General features: G+C 62.6%; 5 non-coding genes across 5 annotated transcripts; all 5 read left to right on the forward strand.

The window, feature by feature from the left end:
* Nucleotides 1-68: 68 nt before the first annotated feature.
* On the forward strand, nucleotides 69-187 carry LOC142867155 (5S ribosomal RNA). Its single transcript, XR_012916882.1, has one exon. It is a non-coding gene; the product is annotated as a 5S ribosomal RNA (ribosomal RNA).
* A 3,776-nt stretch (nucleotides 188-3,963) lies between these two features.
* LOC142867156 (5S ribosomal RNA) lies at nucleotides 3,964-4,082 on the forward strand. Its single transcript, XR_012916883.1, has one exon. It is a non-coding gene; the product is annotated as a 5S ribosomal RNA (ribosomal RNA).
* A 3,784-nt stretch (nucleotides 4,083-7,866) lies between these two features.
* On the forward strand, nucleotides 7,867-7,985 carry LOC142867157 (5S ribosomal RNA). The gene has a single exon (XR_012916884.1). It is a non-coding gene; the product is annotated as a 5S ribosomal RNA (ribosomal RNA).
* A 3,783-nt stretch (nucleotides 7,986-11,768) lies between these two features.
* Nucleotides 11,769-11,887, forward strand: LOC142867158 (5S ribosomal RNA). The gene has a single exon (XR_012916885.1). It is a non-coding gene; the product is annotated as a 5S ribosomal RNA (ribosomal RNA).
* Nucleotides 11,888-15,671: 3,784 nt separating this feature from the next.
* Nucleotides 15,672-15,790, forward strand: LOC142867159 (5S ribosomal RNA). The gene has a single exon (XR_012916886.1). It is a non-coding gene; the product is annotated as a 5S ribosomal RNA (ribosomal RNA).
* The last annotated feature ends 1,048 nt before the right edge of the window (nucleotides 15,791-16,838 follow it).

A 16,838-nucleotide genomic window follows, 5' to 3' on the forward strand; every position in this document is an offset into this window, starting at 1 on the left:
GGAGGCGGCGGCGGGGAAGCCCAGAGAGGCTCGGCTTCTCGAGCGGGGCAGGGGCGCCCTCCGCCGCCGTCTAGGGCCACACCACCCTGAACGCCCCCGATCTCGTCTGGTCTCGGAAGCTAAGCAGGGTCGGGCCTGGTTAGTACTTGGATGGGAGACCGCCTGGGAATACCGGGTGCCACAGGCTGCTGCTTTTTTTTTTTTTTTCTTGCCTCTTGTTCTGTCCCCTTTCTGGGAGCGCGGCGGCGGCCCGGGGTGGGGGTCACCCCCACCCTCAGCGCCCGCGCGGTGCCTGGCGCCCCAGCCCGCACCGTGGGGCCTCCTCTTGTCCCAAGCCTCGACACCGCCGCCACGCGGCAGCATGCGTGGCATCTGGACTGTCAGGTCTCAGACCAAAGGTCTGCTCTGTGGGAACCGACACGCTGGAGGAAACCTTGAGAGTCTGAGAGGGGAGGGAGTTCCAGAAGAAGGCCAGGATGTCATTTTGAGGGAGTATGTGACCAGAACTCGTCCCGTTGATTTTGGGGTTCTATGGGCTACACGCAGGAAACTTTGGTGGTGGCACCTGATGTTGGGGGATCCGGAGTCACACCCAGACCTGCTCCACAGGCCTCCTTTTACTTTTCTCTTCGGATTCATTATTTTTAAAAAGTGTCTCTTACCTCTAGGATTGCATTTTCTTTTCTCTCTCTTTTCAAGCAGATGATGGGAGTACAAGTATTCAGGTGACATGTGTTGCCCGTGCCGCCCTCCCCCCTGTGTTCTTTTTTTTTTTTTTTTTTTGAGACAGAGTCTCGTTTTGCTGCCCAGGCTAGAGTGAGTGCCATGGCGTCAGCCTAGCTCACAGCAACCTCAATCTCCGGGCTCAAGCAATCCTGCTGCCTCAGCCTCCCGAGTAGTTGGGACTACAGGCATGCACCACCACGCCCGGCTGTGTTTTTCTATATATATTAGTTGGCCAATTAATTTCTTTCTATTTTTAGTAGAGACGGGGTCTCGCTCTTGCTCAGGCTGGTTTCGAACTCCTGACCTGGAGCAATCCGCCCGCCTCGGCCTCCCAGAGAGCTAGGATTACAGGCGTGAGCCACCGCGCCCGGCCCCCCCTGTGTTCTTATTCATATACCTCTCATGTTGTTCCAGCGTATTGTGGGGGTACCAATGTTAAGGTCGGGTGCCTTGCCCTCTCCAAGCCTCCCCCCTCGGGTCAGAGCTTCAAGTGCGCCCATCCCCCAGTCGGTGCGCACCCACCCCATGCCTAATGGATGTGTATGCCCCTCCCCTCCCCCCACCCGCCCGACACCCACCCGATGAAGGTGATTCCTCTCTGTCCACTTAGGCGTCCATCCGTTCGTACCAATTTGCTGGTGAGCGCGCTCACGTGGTGCTCGTGTGTCCATTCTTGGGATACTTGGTTTACTGGAACGGGTTCCAGCTCTGGCCAGGAGAACACGAGAGGCGCCCTCTCACCGCTGCTCCTCACAGCCGAATGGCACTCCGTGGTGTCCACGCGCCACATTTTATTGATGCACTCCTGGATGGATGGGCACTCGGGTCGCTTCCACGTCTTTGGGATTGTGAATTGTGCCCTAACTGTAACCCTAACCCTTACCCAGCCCGTCTCCTCTGCCCCTGCCTGACGCACTCCTCCCCGGCCAGGCCCGTCACTGTCCTGGGCCCCCGCCTGACCGGCTCCTCCCCGCCCGGCCGGTCACCGTCCTCTGCCCCTGCCTGACACGCTCCTTCCCGCCCGGCCTCTCACCGTCCTCGGCCCCTGCCTGACCGGCTCCTCCGTCGCCTGGGCCTTCCAAGGGCTTGGTGTGGATGCTGCTTCCAGGAAGCCCTCCAGAAACCCGGCAGCAGGGTGGCCGCAGCAGTCTCCAGCAGCCGTCCCTAAGTCGCGTGAGTGCGGGGGACGTGCCCCCGCTGTGCCGCGGGGGCCCAGCCTGGTGTCTTCCCTGAGGCCCTGCGGCTGCCGGCTGGGCTGCCGCTCCCCGCAAGGGGAGAGCCGCGGAGGTGGGGACCGCCTCCTGATGGGGACGTACACGAAGCTCTCCACGTCGGATTCCGGGGCTCTCTGTCCTGCCCGAAGGCCCAGCTGGCCTGCGGGTCCTTAGAGTGGCAAAAACCTCCGAAAACTGAGACTGAGGGTCCGGTGGGTGTCTGCACTTTTGTGCTGGGCACCCCAGGGAGGCCCGGGGGCTGGCTGGACAACGTGGTCTGCTGGGCGGTGGTGGGGGGGTTGGAGGAGCAACTGATGCCCTTTGCACTTTGGGTAGCAAGAGTCTGAGGTGTCTCTGAGCCCTGTGCCCTGTGGGGGCGGGGCGGGGGGGAGGAGGAGGAGGAGGAGGTGGGAAGGGCCGGGGCCTGCAGTCCTGTTCCCGGGGTGGCACGGCAAGTGGCTTCTTCCACAGGCTGCTTGGCCTGGGCTCCCTGCACCTGGGCCTTTGGAGGACCGGCCCTGTGCTTGCCAACACTTCCTGCAGGGACCCAGAGCTGGGAGGTGGCATCTCTCAGCCCTGGGTCGGGCAGAGCCCCAGCGGGCCATGCCCACAACCTCTCTCAGCACCGGTCCCCCAGAAGGCTCCTTTGGGACCAGGATTCTCTTGCGGTGACTCTTTAAGGTCTGGCCCCTGGATGGAGGGGCACCAGGAGTAGAGGAGCAGGAAGGGGAAGGGGGTGGCCATGCGAGGGGACACTTTGAGGCCAAGTCCCAGCTTCAGCCTGATCCTCCTGGGAACCCCGCTCTGAGACAAGGAGCCGGGCTTCGCATTCCCACAGCAGCCAGTCGTGGGCTGAGGACACCTGGGGCGTTGGGAACTCCCTGGCTTCTCCTGGGTTTAACGTCTAGAGCTGCTTGTGAATCGCGCCGCCACACACACCCGAGCGCAGGTGTCTTCCGCACAGACTGCGGGCCTCGCTCTTCTGAATGCCGCTAGCTCGCCACCCACCCACGGGTGAACCTGGTCAGGGTGCTTTCTCTCAGGGGCAGACTCTTTTCCGGGCGGGCTACCGGTGTCTCTGTTTGCTCGTTTCTTTCTTCCATTTCGGGAAAGTCTTCCTTGCTGGGTGTGGAAATCTCCTATGCCTTCCCTCGCCTATTCTGTCAGCTTTAAAATTCTCTTTCAGTTGCCACCCTCACACATGGATTAGGAAACTCTTTCCGGTGCACTCATTAGTGAAATGACCTCCAGGAAGCTGGAATCCAATATCTAATGGCCGATTTTTAGCGAGTCCACACGCCAGGGTGGTCGGGGTCCAATGCAGCCCCGGCCAGGCCCAGGCCCCTTGGACTGGGCCACAGGAGGACACGGAGGAGGGTCCCGGCCCCCACGAAGCGGTGCCGGCAGTTCTCCACGGGCTTGGGCGTTTTCCAGAGGTAGGAGATGGAGGGGACTGATTTCTTCAGCGCCCCCCAAACCACGCCACCCCACCCCACCCATGGGACACATCCCCAGAGAGAGACGCCCCATACACTGGCTGTGCCCCAGCCCTGGCCCGGGGGAATAGGCGGCAGCCCACCCACAGGGCGAGGGGGGGGGCGCAGCTGAAAGGGGTTGTGGGGGAGGGCGGCCCCTGGCTGGGGTCAAAGGGCGAGCGTCCCGCGCCTGCGCAGTCAGCGGCAGCGACGCGCTGGGGGTGGGCAGCGGGTAGGTGAAGGAGGCCGGGCGAGGAGACGAGGGGGGCTGGGAGGGCTCCACCTTGGCGAGTCCAGCCGTGGAGGCGCATCTTGTGTGAGTGTGAGTGAGTGTGAGTGTGTGTGTGTGTGTATAGAGAGACAGCCCCCCACCCCGCCCCGCCCCGCCCCGCCCCGCCCATCACCCCCGTCCCTGGGAGCCAGCGGGACCGGCCGGCGAACTCAACCAGCCCGGCCCGGCCCGGCGCGGGGCCTGGGGCGGGAGGCGGCGGCGGGGAAGCCCAGAGAGGCTCGGCTTCTCGAGCGGGGCAGGGGCGCCCTCCGCCGCCGTCTAGGGCCACACCACCCTGAACGCCCCCGATCTCGTCTGGTCTCGGAAGCTAAGCAGGGTCGGGCCTGGTTAGTACTTGGATGGGAGACCGCCTGGGAATACCGGGTGCCACAGGCTGCTGCTTTTTTTTTTTTTTTCTTGCCTCTTGTTCTGTCCCCTTTCTGGGAGCGCGGCGGCGGCCCGGGGTGGGGGTCACCCCCACCCTCAGCGCCCGCGCGGTGCCTGGCGCCCCAGCCCGCACCGTGGGGCCTCCTCTTGTCCCAAGCCTCGACACCGCCGCCACGCGGCAGCATGCGTGGCATCTGGACCGTCAGGTCTCAGACCAAAGGTCTGCTCTGTGGGAACCGACACGCTGGAGGAAACCTTGAGAGTCTGAGAGGGGAGGGAGTTCCAGAAGAAGGCCAGGATGTCATTTTGAGGGAGTATGTGACCAGAACTCGTCCCGTTGATTTTGGGGTTCTATGGGCTACACGCAGGAAACTTTGGTGGTGGCACCTGATGTTGGGGGATCCGGAGTCACACCCAGACCTGCTCCACAGGCCTCCTTTTACTTTTCTCTTCGGATTCATTATTTTTAAAAAGTGTCTCTTACCTCTAGGATTGCATTTTCTTTTCTCTCTCTTTTCAAGCAGATGATGGGAGTACAAGTATTCAGGTGACATGTGTTGCCCGTGCCGCCCTCCCCCCTGTGTTCTTTTTTTTTTTTTTTTTTTTGAGACAGAGTCTCGTTTTGCTGCCCAGGCTAGAGTGAGTGCCATGGCGTCAGCCTAGCTCACAGCAACCTCAATCTCTGGGCTCAAGCAATCCTGCTGCCTCAGCCTCCCGAGTAGTTGGGACTACAGGCATGCACCACCACGCCCGGCTGTGTTTTTCTATATATATTAGTTGGCCAATTAATTTCTTTCTATTTTTAGTAGAGACGGGGTCTCGCTCTTGCTCAGGCTGGTTTCGAACTCCTGACCTGGAGCAATCCGCCCGCCTCGGCCTCCCAGAGAGCTAGGATTACAGGCGTGAGCCACCGCGCCCGGCCCCCCCTGTGTTCTTATTCATATACCTCTCATGTTGTTCCAGCGTATTGTGGGGGTACCAATGTTAAGGTCGGGTGCCTTGCCCTCTCCAAGCCTCCCCCCTCGGGTCAGAGCTTCAAGTGCGCCCATCCCCCAGTCGGTGCGCACCCACCCCATGCCTAATGGATGTGTATGCCCCTCCCCTCCCCCCACCCGCCCGACACCCACCCGATGAAGGTGATTCCTCTCTGTCCACTTAGGCGTCCATCCGTTCGTACCAATTTGCTGGTGAGCGCGCTCACGTGGTGCTCGTGTGTCCATTCTTGGGATACTTGGTTTACTGGAACGGGTTCCAGCTCTGGCCAGGAGAACACGAGAGGCGCCCTCTCACCGCTGCTCCTCACAGCCGAATGGCACTCCGTGGTGTCCACGCGCCACATTTTATTGATGCACTCCTGGATGGATGGGCACTCGGGTCGCTTCCACGTCTTTGGGATTGTGAATTGTGCCCTAACTGTAACCCTAACCCTTACCCAGCCCGTCTCCTCTGCCCCTGCCTGACGCACTCCTCCCCGGCCAGGCCCGTCACTGTCCTGGGCCCCCGCCTGACCGGCTCCTCCCCGCCCGGCCGGTCACCGTCCTCTGCCCCTGCCTGACACGCTCCTTCCCGCCCGGCCTCTCACCGTCCTCGGCCCCTGCCTGACCGGCTCCTCCGTCGCCTGGGCCTTCCAAGGGCTTGGTGTGGATGCTGCTTCCAGGAAGCCCTCCAGAAACCCGGCAGCAGGGTGGCCGCAGCAGTCTCCAGCAGCCGTCCCTAAGTCGCGTGAGTGCGGGGGACGTGCCCCCGCTGTGCCGCGGGGGCCCAGCCTGGTGTCTTCCCTGAGGCCCTGCGGCTGCCGGCTGGGCTGCCGCTCCCCGCAAGGGGAGAGCCGCGGAGGTGGGGACCGCCTCCTGATGGGGACGTACACGAAGCTCTCCACGTCGGATTCCGGGGCTCTCTGTCCTGCCCGAAGGCCCAGCTGGCCTGCGGGTCCTTAGAGTGGCAAAAACCTCCGAAAACTGAGACTGAGGGTCCGGTGGGTGTCTGCACTTTTGTGCTGGGCACCCCAGGGAGGCCCGGGGGCTGGCTGGACAACGTGGTCTGCTGGGCGGTGGTGGGGGGGTTGGAGGAGCAACTGATGCCCTTTGCACTTTGGGTAGCAAGAGTCTGAGGTGTCTCTGAGCCCTGTGCCCTGTGGGGGCGGGGCGGGGGGGAGGAGGAGGAGGAGGAGGAGGAGGTGGGAAGGGCCGGGGCCTGCAGTCCTGTTCCCGGGGTGGCACGGCAAGTGGCTTCTTCCACAGGCTGCTTGGCCTGGGCTCCCTGCACCTGGGCCTTTGGAGGACCGGCCCTGTGCTTGCCAACACTTCCTGCAGGGACCCAGAGCTGGGAGGTGGCATCTCTCAGCCCTGGGTCGGGCAGAGCCCCAGCGGGCCATGCCCACAACCTCTCTCAGCACCGGTCCCCCAGAAGGCTCCTTTGGGACCAGGATTCTCTTGCGGTGACTCTTTAAGGTCTGGCCCCTGGATGGAGGGGCACCAGGAGTAGAGGAGCAGGAAGGGGAAGGGGGTGGCCATGCGAGGGGACACTTTGAGGCCAAGTCCCAGCTTCAGCCTGATCCTCCTGGGAACCCCGCTCTGAGACAAGGAGCCGGGCTTCGCATTCCCACAGCAGCCAGTCGTGGGCTGAGGACACCTGGGGCGTTGGGAACTCCCTGGCTTCTCCTGGGTTTAACGTCTAGAGCTGCTTGTGAATCGCGCCGCCACACACACCCGAGCGCAGGTGTCTTCCGCACAGACTGCGGGCCTCGCTCTTCTGAATGCCGCTAGCTCGCCACCCACCCACGGGTGAACCTGGTCAGGGTGCTTTCTCTCAGGGGCAGACTCTTTTCCGGGCGGGCTACCGGTGTCTCTGTTTGCTCGTTTCTTTCTTCCATTTCGGGACAGTCTTCCTTGCTGGGTGTGGAAATCTCCTATGCCTTCCCTCGCCTATTCTGTCAGCTTTAAAATTCTCTTTCAGTTGCCACCCTCACAGATGGATTAGGAAACTCTTTCCGGTGCACTCATTAGTGAAATGACCTCCAGGAAGCTGGAATCCAATATCTAATGGCCGATTTTTAGCGAGTCCACACGCCAGGGTGGTCGGGGTCCAATGCAGCCCCGGCCAGGCCCAGGCCCCTTGGACTGGGCCACAGGAGGACACGGAGGAGGGTCCCGGCCCCCACGAAGCGGTGCCGGCAGTTCTCCACGGGCTTGGGCGTTTTCCAGAGGTAGGAGATGGAGGGGACTGATTTCTTCAGCGCCCCCCAAACCACGCCACCCCACCCCACCCATGGGACACATCCCCAGAGAGAGACGCCCCATACACTGGCTGTGCCCCAGCCCTGGCCCGGGGGAATAGGCGGCAGCCCACCCACAGGGCGAGGGGGGGGGCGCAGCTGAAAGGGGTTGTGGGGGAGGGCGGCCCCTGGCTGGGGTCAAAGGGCGAGCGTCCCGCGCCTGCGCAGTCAGCGGCAGCGACGCGCTGGGGGTGGGCAGCGGGTAGGTGAAGGAGGCCGGGCGAGGAGACGAGGGGGGCTGGGAGGGCTCCACCTTGGCGAGTCCAGCCGTGGAGGCGCATCTTGTGTGAGTGTGAGTGAGTGTGAGTGTGTGTGTGTGTGTATAGAGAGACAGCCCCCCACCCCGCCCCGCCCCGCCCCGCCCCGCCCATCACCCCCGTCCCTGGGAGCCAGCGGGACCCGGCCGGCGAACTCAACCAGCCCGGCCCGGCCCGGCGCGGGGCCTGGGGCGGGAGGCGGCGGCGGGGAAGCCCAGAGAGGCTCGGCTTCTCGAGCGGGGCAGGGGCGCCCTCCGCCGCCGTCTAGGGCCACACCACCCTGAACGCCCCCGATCTCGTCTGGTCTCGGAAGCTAAGCAGGGTCGGGCCTGGTTAGTACTTGGATGGGAGACCGCCTGGGAATACCGGGTGCCACAGGCTGCTGCTTTTTTTTTTTTTTTTCTTGCCTCTTGTTCTGTCCCCTTTCTGGGAGCGCGGCGGCGGCCCGGGGTGGGGGTCACCCCCACCCTCAGCGCCCGCGCGGTGCCTGGCGCCCCAGCCCGCACCGTGGGGCCTCCTCTTGTCCCAAGCCTCGACACCGCCGCCACGCGGCAGCATGCGTGGCATCTGGACCGTCAGGTCTCAGACCAAAGGTCTGCTCTGTGGGAACCGACACGCTGGAGGAAACCTTGAGAGTCTGAGAGGGGAGGGAGTTCCAGAAGAAGGCCAGGATGTCATTTTGAGGGAGTATGTGACCAGAACTCGTCCCGTTGATTTTGGGGTTCTATGGGCTACACGCAGGAAACTTTGGTGGTGGCACCTGATGTTGGGGGATCCGGAGTCACACCCAGACCTGCTCCACAGGCCTCCTTTTACTTTTCTCTTCGGATTCATTATTTTTAAAAAGTGTCTCTTACCTCTAGGATTGCATTTTCTTTTCTCTCTCTTTTCAAGCAGATGATGGGAGTACAAGTATTCAGGTGACATGTGTTGCCCGTGCCGCCCTCCCCCCTGTGTTCTTTTTTTTTTTTTTTTTTTGAGACAGAGTCTCGTTTTGCTGCCCAGGCTAGAGTGAGTGCCATGGCGTCAGCCTAGCTCACAGCAACCTCAATCTCCGGGCTCAAGCAATCCTGCTGCCTCAGCCTCCCGAGTAGTTGGGACTACAGGCATGCACCACCACGCCCGGCTGTGTTTTTCTATATATATTAGTTGGCCAATTAATTTCTTTCTATTTTTAGTAGAGACGGGGTCTCGCTCTTGCTCAGGCTGGTTTCGAACTCCTGACCTGGAGCAATCCGCCCGCCTCGGCCTCCCAGAGAGCTAGGATTACAGGCGTGAGCCACCGCGCCCGGCCCCCCCTGTGTTCTTATTCATATACCTCTCATGTTGTTCCAGCGTATTGTGGGGGTACCAATGTTAAGGTCGGGTGCCTTGCCCTCTCCAAGCCTCCCCCCTCGGGTCAGAGCTTCAAGTGCGCCCATCCCCCAGTCGGTGCGCACCCACCCCATGCCTAATGGATGTGTATGCCCCTCCCCTCCCCCCACCCGCCCGACACCCACCCGATGAAGGTGATTCCTCTCTGTCCACTTAGGCGTCCATCCGTTCGTACCAATTTGCTGGTGAGCGCGCTCACGTGGTGCTCGTGTGTCCATTCTTGGGATACTTGGTTTACTGGAACGGGTTCCAGCTCTGGCCAGGAGAACACGAGAGGCGCCCTCTCACCGCTGCTCCTCACAGCCGAATGGCACTCCGTGGTGTCCACGCGCCACATTTTATTGATGCACTCCTGGATGGATGGGCACTCGGGTCGCTTCCACGTCTTTGGGATTGTGAATTGTGCCCTAACTGTAACCCTAACCCTTACCCAGCCCGTCTCCTCTGCCCCTGCCTGACGCACTCCTCCCCGGCCAGGCCCGTCACTGTCCTGGGCCCCCGCCTGACCGGCTCCTCCCCGCCCGGCCGGTCACCGTCCTCTGCCCCTGCCTGACACGCTCCTTCCCGCCCGGCCTCTCACCGTCCTCGGCCCCTGCCTGACCGGCTCCTCCGTCGCCTGGGCCTTCCAAGGGCTTGGTGTGGATGCTGCTTCCAGGAAGCCCTCCAGAAACCCGGCAGCAGGGTGGCCGCAGCAGTCTCCAGCAGCCGTCCCTAAGTCGCGTGAGTGCGGGGGACGCGCCCCCGCTGTGCCGCGGGGGCCCAGCCTGGTGTCTTCCCTGAGGCCCTGCGGCTGCCGGCTGGGCTGCCGCTCCCCGCAAGGGGAGAGCCGCGGAGGTGGGGACCGCCTCCTGATGGGGACGTACACGCAGCTCTCCACGTCGGATTCCGGGGCTCTCTGTCCTGCCCGAAGGCCCAGCTGGCCTGCGGGTCCTTAGAGTGGCAAAAACCTCCGAAAACTGAGACTGAGGGTCCGGTGGGTGTCTGCACTTTTGTGCTGGGCACCCCAGGGAGGCCCGGGGGCTGGCTGGACAACGTGGTCTGCTGGGCGGTGGTGGGGGGGTTGGAGGAGCAACTGATGCCCTTTGCACTTTGGGTAGCAAGAGTCTGAGGTGTCTCTGAGCCCTGTGCCCTGTGGGGGCGGGGCGGGGGGGAGGAGGAGGAGGAGGAGGAGGAGGTGGGAAGGGCCGGGGCCTGCAGTCCTGTTCCCGGGGTGGCACGGCAAGTGGCTTCTTCCACAGGCTGCTTGGCCTGGGCTCCCTGCACCTGGGCCTTTGGAGGACCGGCCCTGTGCTTGCCAACACTTCCTGCAGGGACCCAGAGCTGGGAGGTGGCATCTCTCAGCCCTGGGTCGGGCAGAGCCCCAGCGGGCCATGCCCACAACCTCTCTCAGCACCGGTCCCCCAGAAGGCTCCTTTGGGACCAGGATTCTCTTGCGGTGACTCTTTAAGGTCTGGCCCCTGGATGGAGGGGCACCAGGAGTAGAGGAGCAGGAAGGGGAAGGGGGTGGCCATGCGAGGGGACACTTTGAGGCCAAGTCCCAGCTTCAGCCTGATCCTCCTGGGAACCCCGCTCTGAGACAAGGAGCCGGGCTTCGCATTCCCACAGCAGCCAGTCGTGGGCTGAGGACACCTGGGGCGTTGGGAACTCCCTGGCTTCTCCTGGGTTTAACGTCTAGAGCTGCTTGTGAATCGCGCCGCCACACACACCCGAGCGCAGGTGTCTTCCGCACAGACTGCGGGCCTCGCTCTTCTGAATGCCGCTAGCTCGCCACCCACCCACGGGTGAACCTGGTCAGGGTGCTTTCTCTCAGGGGCAGACTCTTTTCCGGGCGGGCTACCGGTGTCTCTGTTTGCTCGTTTCTTTCTTCCATTTCGGGACAGTCTTCCTTGCTGGGTGTGGAAATCTCCTATGCCTTCCCTCGCCTATTCTGTCAGCTTTAAAATTCTCTTTCAGTTGCCACCCTCACAGATGGATTAGGAAACTCTTTCCGGTGCACTCATTAGTGAAATGACCTCCAGGAAGCTGGAATCCAATATCTAATGGCCGATTTTTAGCGAGTCCACACGCCAGGGTGGTCGGGGTCCAATGCAGCCCCGGCCAGGCCCAGGCCCCTTGGACTGGGCCACAGGAGGACACGGAGGAGGGTCCCGGCCCCCACGAAGCGGTGCCGGCAGTTCTCCACGGGCTTGGGCGTTTTCCAGAGGTAGGAGATGGAGGGGACTGATTTCTTCAGCGCCCCCCAAACCACGCCACCCCACCCCACCCATGGGACACATCCCCAGAGAGAGACGCCCCATACACTGGCTGTGCCCCAGCCCTGGCCCGGGGGAATAGGCGGCAGCCCACCCACAGGGCGAGGGGGGGGCGCAGCTGAAAGGGGTTGTGGGGGAGGGCGGCCCCTGGCTGGGGTCAAAGGGCGAGCGTCCTGCGCCTGCGCAGTCAGCGGCAGCGACGCGCTGGGGGTGGGCAGCGGGTAGGTGAAGGAGGCCGGGCGAGGAGACGAGGGGGGCTGGGAGGGCTCCACCTTGGCGAGTCCAGCCGTGGAGGCGCATCTTGTGTGAGTGTGAGTGAGTGTGAGTGTGTGTGTGTGTGTATAGAGAGACAGCCCCCCACCCCGCCCCGCCCCGCCCCGCCCCGCCCATCACCCCCGTCCCTGGGAGCCAGCGGGACCCGGCCGGCGAACTCAACCAGCCCGGCCCGGCCCGGCGCGGGGCCTGGGGCGGGAGGCGGCGGCGGGGAAGCCCAGAGAGGCTCGGCTTCTCGAGCGGGGCAGGGGCGCCCTCCGCCGCCGTCTAGGGCCACACCACCCTGAACGCCCCCGATCTCGTCTGGTCTCGGAAGCTAAGCAGGGTCGGGCCTGGTTAGTACTTGGATGGGAGACCGCCTGGGAATACCGGGTGCCACAGGCTGCTGCTTTTTTTTTTTTTTTTCTTGCCTCTTGTTCTGTCCCCTTTCTGGGAGCGCGGCGGCGGCCCGGGGTGGGGGTCACCCCCACCCTCAGCGCCCGCGCGGTGCCTGGCGCCCCAGCCCGCACCGTGGGGCCTCCTCTTGTCCCAAGCCTCGACACCGCCGCCACGCGGCAGCATGCGTGGCATCTGGACTGTCAGGTCTCAGACCAAAGGTCTGCTCTGTGGGAACCGACACGCTGGAGGAAACCTTGAGAGTCTGAGAGGGGAGGGAGTTCCAGAAGAAGGCCAGGATGTCATTTTGAGGGAGTATGTGACCAGAACTCGTCCCGTTGATTTTGGGGTTCTATGGGCTACACGCAGGAAACTTTGGTGGTGGCACCTGATGTTGGGGGATCCGGAGTCACACCCAGACCTGCTCCACAGGCCTCCTTTTACTTTTCTCTTCGGATTCATTATTTTTAAAAAGTGTCTCTTACCTCTAGGATTGCATTTTCTTTTCTCTCTCTTTTCAAGCAGATGATGGGAGTACAAGTATTCAGGTGACATGTGTTGCCCGTGCCGCCCTCCCCCCTGTGTTCTTTTTTTTTTTTTTTTTTTGAGACAGAGTCTCGTTTTGCTGCCCAGGCTAGAGTGAGTGCCATGGCGTCAGCCTAGCTCACAGCAACCTCAATCTCCGGGCTCAAGCAATCCTGCTGCCTCAGCCTCCCGAGTAGTTGGGACTACAGGCATGCACCACCACGCCCGGCTGTGTTTTTCTATATATATTAGTTGGCCAATTAATTTCTTTCTATTTTTAGTAGAGACGGGGTCTCGCTCTTGCTCAGGCTGGTTTCGAACTCCTGACCTGGAGCAATCCGCCCGCCTCGGCCTCCCAGAGAGCTAGGATTACAGGCGTGAGCCACCGCGCCCGGCCCCCCCTGTGTTCTTATTCATATACCTCTCATGTTGTTCCAGCGTATTGTGGGGGTACCAATGTTAAGGTCGGGTGCCTTGCCCTCTCCAAGCCTCCCCCCTCGGGTCAGAGCTTCAAGTGCGCCCATCCCCCAGTCGGTGCGCACCCACCCCATGCCTAATGGATGTGTATGCCCCTCCCCTCCCCCCACCCGCCCGACACCCACCCGATGAAGGTGATTCCTCTCTGTCCACTTAGGCGTCCATCCGTTTGTACCAATTTGCTGGTGAGCGCGCTCACGTGGTGCTCGTGTGTCCATTCTTGGGATACTTGGTTTACTGGAACGGGTTCCAGCTCTGGCCAGGAGAACACGAGAGGCGCCCTCTCACCGCTGCTCCTCACAGCCGAATGGCACTCCGTGGTGTCCACGCGCCACATTTTATTGATGCACTCCTGGATGGATGGGCACTCGGGTCGCTTCCACGTCTTTGGGATTGTGAATTGTGCCCTAACTGTAACCCTAACCCTTACCCAGCCCGTCTCCTCTGCCCCTGCCTGACGCACTCCTCCCCGGCCAGGCCCGTCACTGTCCTGGGCCCCCGCCTGACCGGCTCCTCCCCGCCCGGCCGGTCACCGTCCTCTGCCCCTGCCTGACACGCTCCTTCCCGCCCGGCCTCTCACCGTCCTCGGCCCCTGCCTGACCGGCTCCTCCGTCGCCTGGGCCTTCCAAGGGCTTGGTGTGGATGCTGCTTCCAGGAAGCCCTCCAGAAACCCGGCAGCAGGGTGGCCGCAGCAGTCTCCAGCAGCCGTCCCTAAGTCGCGTGAGTGCGGGGGACGCGCCCCCGCTGTGCCGCGGGGGCCCAGCCTGGTGTCTTCCCTGAGGCCCTGCGGCTGCCGGCTGGGCTGCCGCTCCCCGCAAGGGGAGAGCCGCGGAGGTGGGGACCGCCTCCTGATGGGGACGTACACGCAGCTCTCCACGTCGGATTCCGGGGCTCTCTGTCCTGCCCGAAGGCCCAGCTGGCCTGCGGGTCCTTAGAGTGGCAAAAACCTCCGAAAACTGAGACTGAGGGTCCGGTGGGTGTCTGCACTTTTGTGCTGGGCACCCCAGGGAGGCCCGGGGGCTGGCTGGACAACGTGGTCTGCTGGGCGGTGGTGGGGGGGTTGGAGGAGCAACTGATGCCCTTTGCACTTTGGGTAGCAAGAGTCTGAGGTGTCTCTGAGCCCTGTGCCCTGTGGGGGCGGGGCGGGGGGGAGGAGGAGGAGGAGGAGGAGGAGGTGGGAAGGGCCGGGGCCTGCAGTCCTGTTCCCGGGGTGGCACGGCAAGTGGCTTCTTCCACAGGCTGCTTGGCCTGGGCTCCCTGCACCTGGGCCTTTGGAGGACCGGCCCTGTGCTTGCCAACACTTCCTGCAGGGACCCAGAGCTGGGAGGTGGCATCTCTCAGCCCTGGGTCGGGCAGAGCCCCAGCGGGCCATGCCCACAACCTCTCTCAGCACCGGTCCCCCAGAAGGCTCCTTTGGGACCAGGATTCTCTTGCGGTGACTCTTTAAGGTCTGGCCCCTGGATGGAGGGGCACCAGGAGTAGAGGAGCAGGAAGGGGAAGGGGGTGGCCATGCGAGGGGACACTTTGAGGCCAAGTCCCAGCTTCAGCCTGATCCTCCTGGGAACCCCGCTCTGAGACAAGGAGCCGGGCTTCGCATTCCCACAGCAGCCAGTCGTGGGCTGAGGACACCTGGGGCGTTGGGAACTCCCTGGCTTCTCCTGGGTTTAACGTCTAGAGCTGCTTGTGAATCGCGCCGCCACACACACCCGAGCGCACGTGTCTTCCGCACAGACTGCGGGCCTCGCTCTTCTGAATGCCGCTAGCTCGCCACCCACCCACGGGTGAACCTGGTCAGGGTGCTTTCTCTCAGGGGCAGACTCTTTTCCGGGCGGGCTACCGGTGTCTCTGTTTGCTCGTTTCTTTCTTCCATTTCGGGAAAGTCTTCCTTGCTGGGTGTGGAAATCTCCTATGCCTTCCCTCGCCTATTCTGTCAGCTTTAAAATTCTCTTTCAGTTGCCACCCTCACAGATGGATTAGGAAACTCTTTCCGGTGCACTCATTAGTGAAATGACCTCCAGGAAGCTGGAATCCAATATCTAATGGCCGATTTTTAGCGAGTCCACACGCCAGGGTGGTCGGGGTCCAATGCAGCCCCGGCCAGGCCCAGGCCCCTTGGACTGGGCCACAGGAGGACACGGAGGAGGGTCCCGGCCCCCACGAAGCGGTGCCGGCAGTTCTCCACGGGCTTGGGCGTTTTCCAGAGGTAGGAGATGGAGGGGACTGATTTCTTCAGCGCCCCCCAAACCACGCCACCCCACCCCACCCATGGGACACATCCCCAGAGAGAGACGCCCCATACACTGGCTGTGCCCCAGCCCTGGCCCGGGGGAATAGGCGGCAGCCCACCCACAGGGCGAGGGGGGGGGCGCAGCTGAAAGGGGTTGTGGGGGAGGGCGGCCCCTGGCTGGGGTCAAAGGGCGAGCGTCCCGCGCCTGCGCAGTCAGCGGCAGCGACGCGCTGGGGGTGGGCAGCGGGTAGGTGAAGGAGGCCGGGCGAGGAGACGAGGGGGGCTGGGAGGGCTCCACCTTGGCGAGTCCAGCCGTGGAGGCGCATCTTGTGTGAGTGTGAGTGAGTGTGAGTGTGTGTGTGTGTGTATAGAGAGACAGCCCCCCACCCCGCCCCGCCCCGCCCCGCCCCGCCCATCACCCCCGTCCCTGGGAGCCAGCGGGACCCGGCCGGCGAACTCAACCAGCCCGGCCCGGCCCGGCGCGGGGCCTGGGGCGGGAGGCGGCGGCGGGGAAGCCCAGAGAGGCTCGGCTTCTCGAGCGGGGCAGGGGCGCCCTCCGCCGCCGTCTAGGGCCACACCACCCTGAACGCCCCCGATCTCGTCTGGTCTCGGAAGCTAAGCAGGGTCGGGCCTGGTTAGTACTTGGATGGGAGACCGCCTGGGAATACCGGGTGCCACAGGCTGCTGCTTTTTTTTTTTTTTTCTTGCCTCTTGTTCTGTCCCCTTTCTGGGAGCGCGGCGGCGGCCCGGGGTGGGGGTCACCCCCACCCTCAGCGCCCGCGCGGTGCCTGGCGCCCCAGCCCGCACCGTGGGGCCTCCTCTTGTCCCAAGCCTCGACACCGCCGCCACGCGGCAGCATGCGTGGCATCTGGACTGTCAGGTCTCAGACCAAAGGTCTGCTCTGTGGGAACCGACACGCTGGAGGAAACCTTGAGAGTCTGAGAGGGGAGGGAGTTCCAGAAGAAGGCCAGGATGTCATTTTGAGGGAGTATGTGACCAGAACTCGTCCCGTTGATTTTGGGGTTCTATGGGCTACACGCAGGAAACTTTGGTGGTGGCACCTGATGTTGGGGGATCCGGAGTCACACCCAGACCTGCTCCACAGGCCTCCTTTTACTTTTCTCTTCGGATTCATTATTTTTAAAAAGTGTCTCTTACCTCTAGGATTGCATTTTCTTTTCTCTCTCTTTTCAAGCAGATGATGGGAGTACAAGTATTCAGGTGACATGTGTTGCCCGTGCCGCCCTCCCCCCTGTGTTCTTTTTTTTTTTTTTTTTTTGAGACAGAGTCTCGTTTTGCTGCCCAGGCTAGAGTGAGTGCCATGGCGTCAGCCTAGCTCACAGCAACCTCAATCTCCGGGCTCAAGCAATCCTGCTGCCTCAGCCTCCCGAGTAGTTGGGACTACAGGCATGCACCACCACGCCCGGCTGTGTTTTTCTATATATATTAGTTGGCCAATTAATTTCTTTCTATTTTTAGTAGAGACGGGGTCTCGCTCTTGCTCAGGCTGGTTTCGAACTCCTGACCTGGAGCAATCCGCCCGCCTCGGCCTCCCAGAGAGCTAGGATTACAGGAGTGAGCCACCGCGCCCGGCCCCCCCTGTGTTCTTATTCATATACCTCTCATGTTGTTCCAGCGTATTGTGGGGGTACCAATGTTAAGGTCGGGTGCCTTGCCCTCTCCAAGCCTCCCCCCTCGGGTCAGAGCTTCAAGTGCGCCCATCCCCCAGTC

Source organism: Microcebus murinus, unplaced genomic scaffold, assembly GCF_040939455.1.
Source record: "Microcebus murinus isolate Inina unplaced genomic scaffold, M.murinus_Inina_mat1.0 scaf013_hap2_Mmur4.0, whole genome shotgun sequence".
NCBI classification, from domain to species: domain Eukaryota; kingdom Metazoa; phylum Chordata; class Mammalia; order Primates; family Cheirogaleidae; genus Microcebus; species Microcebus murinus.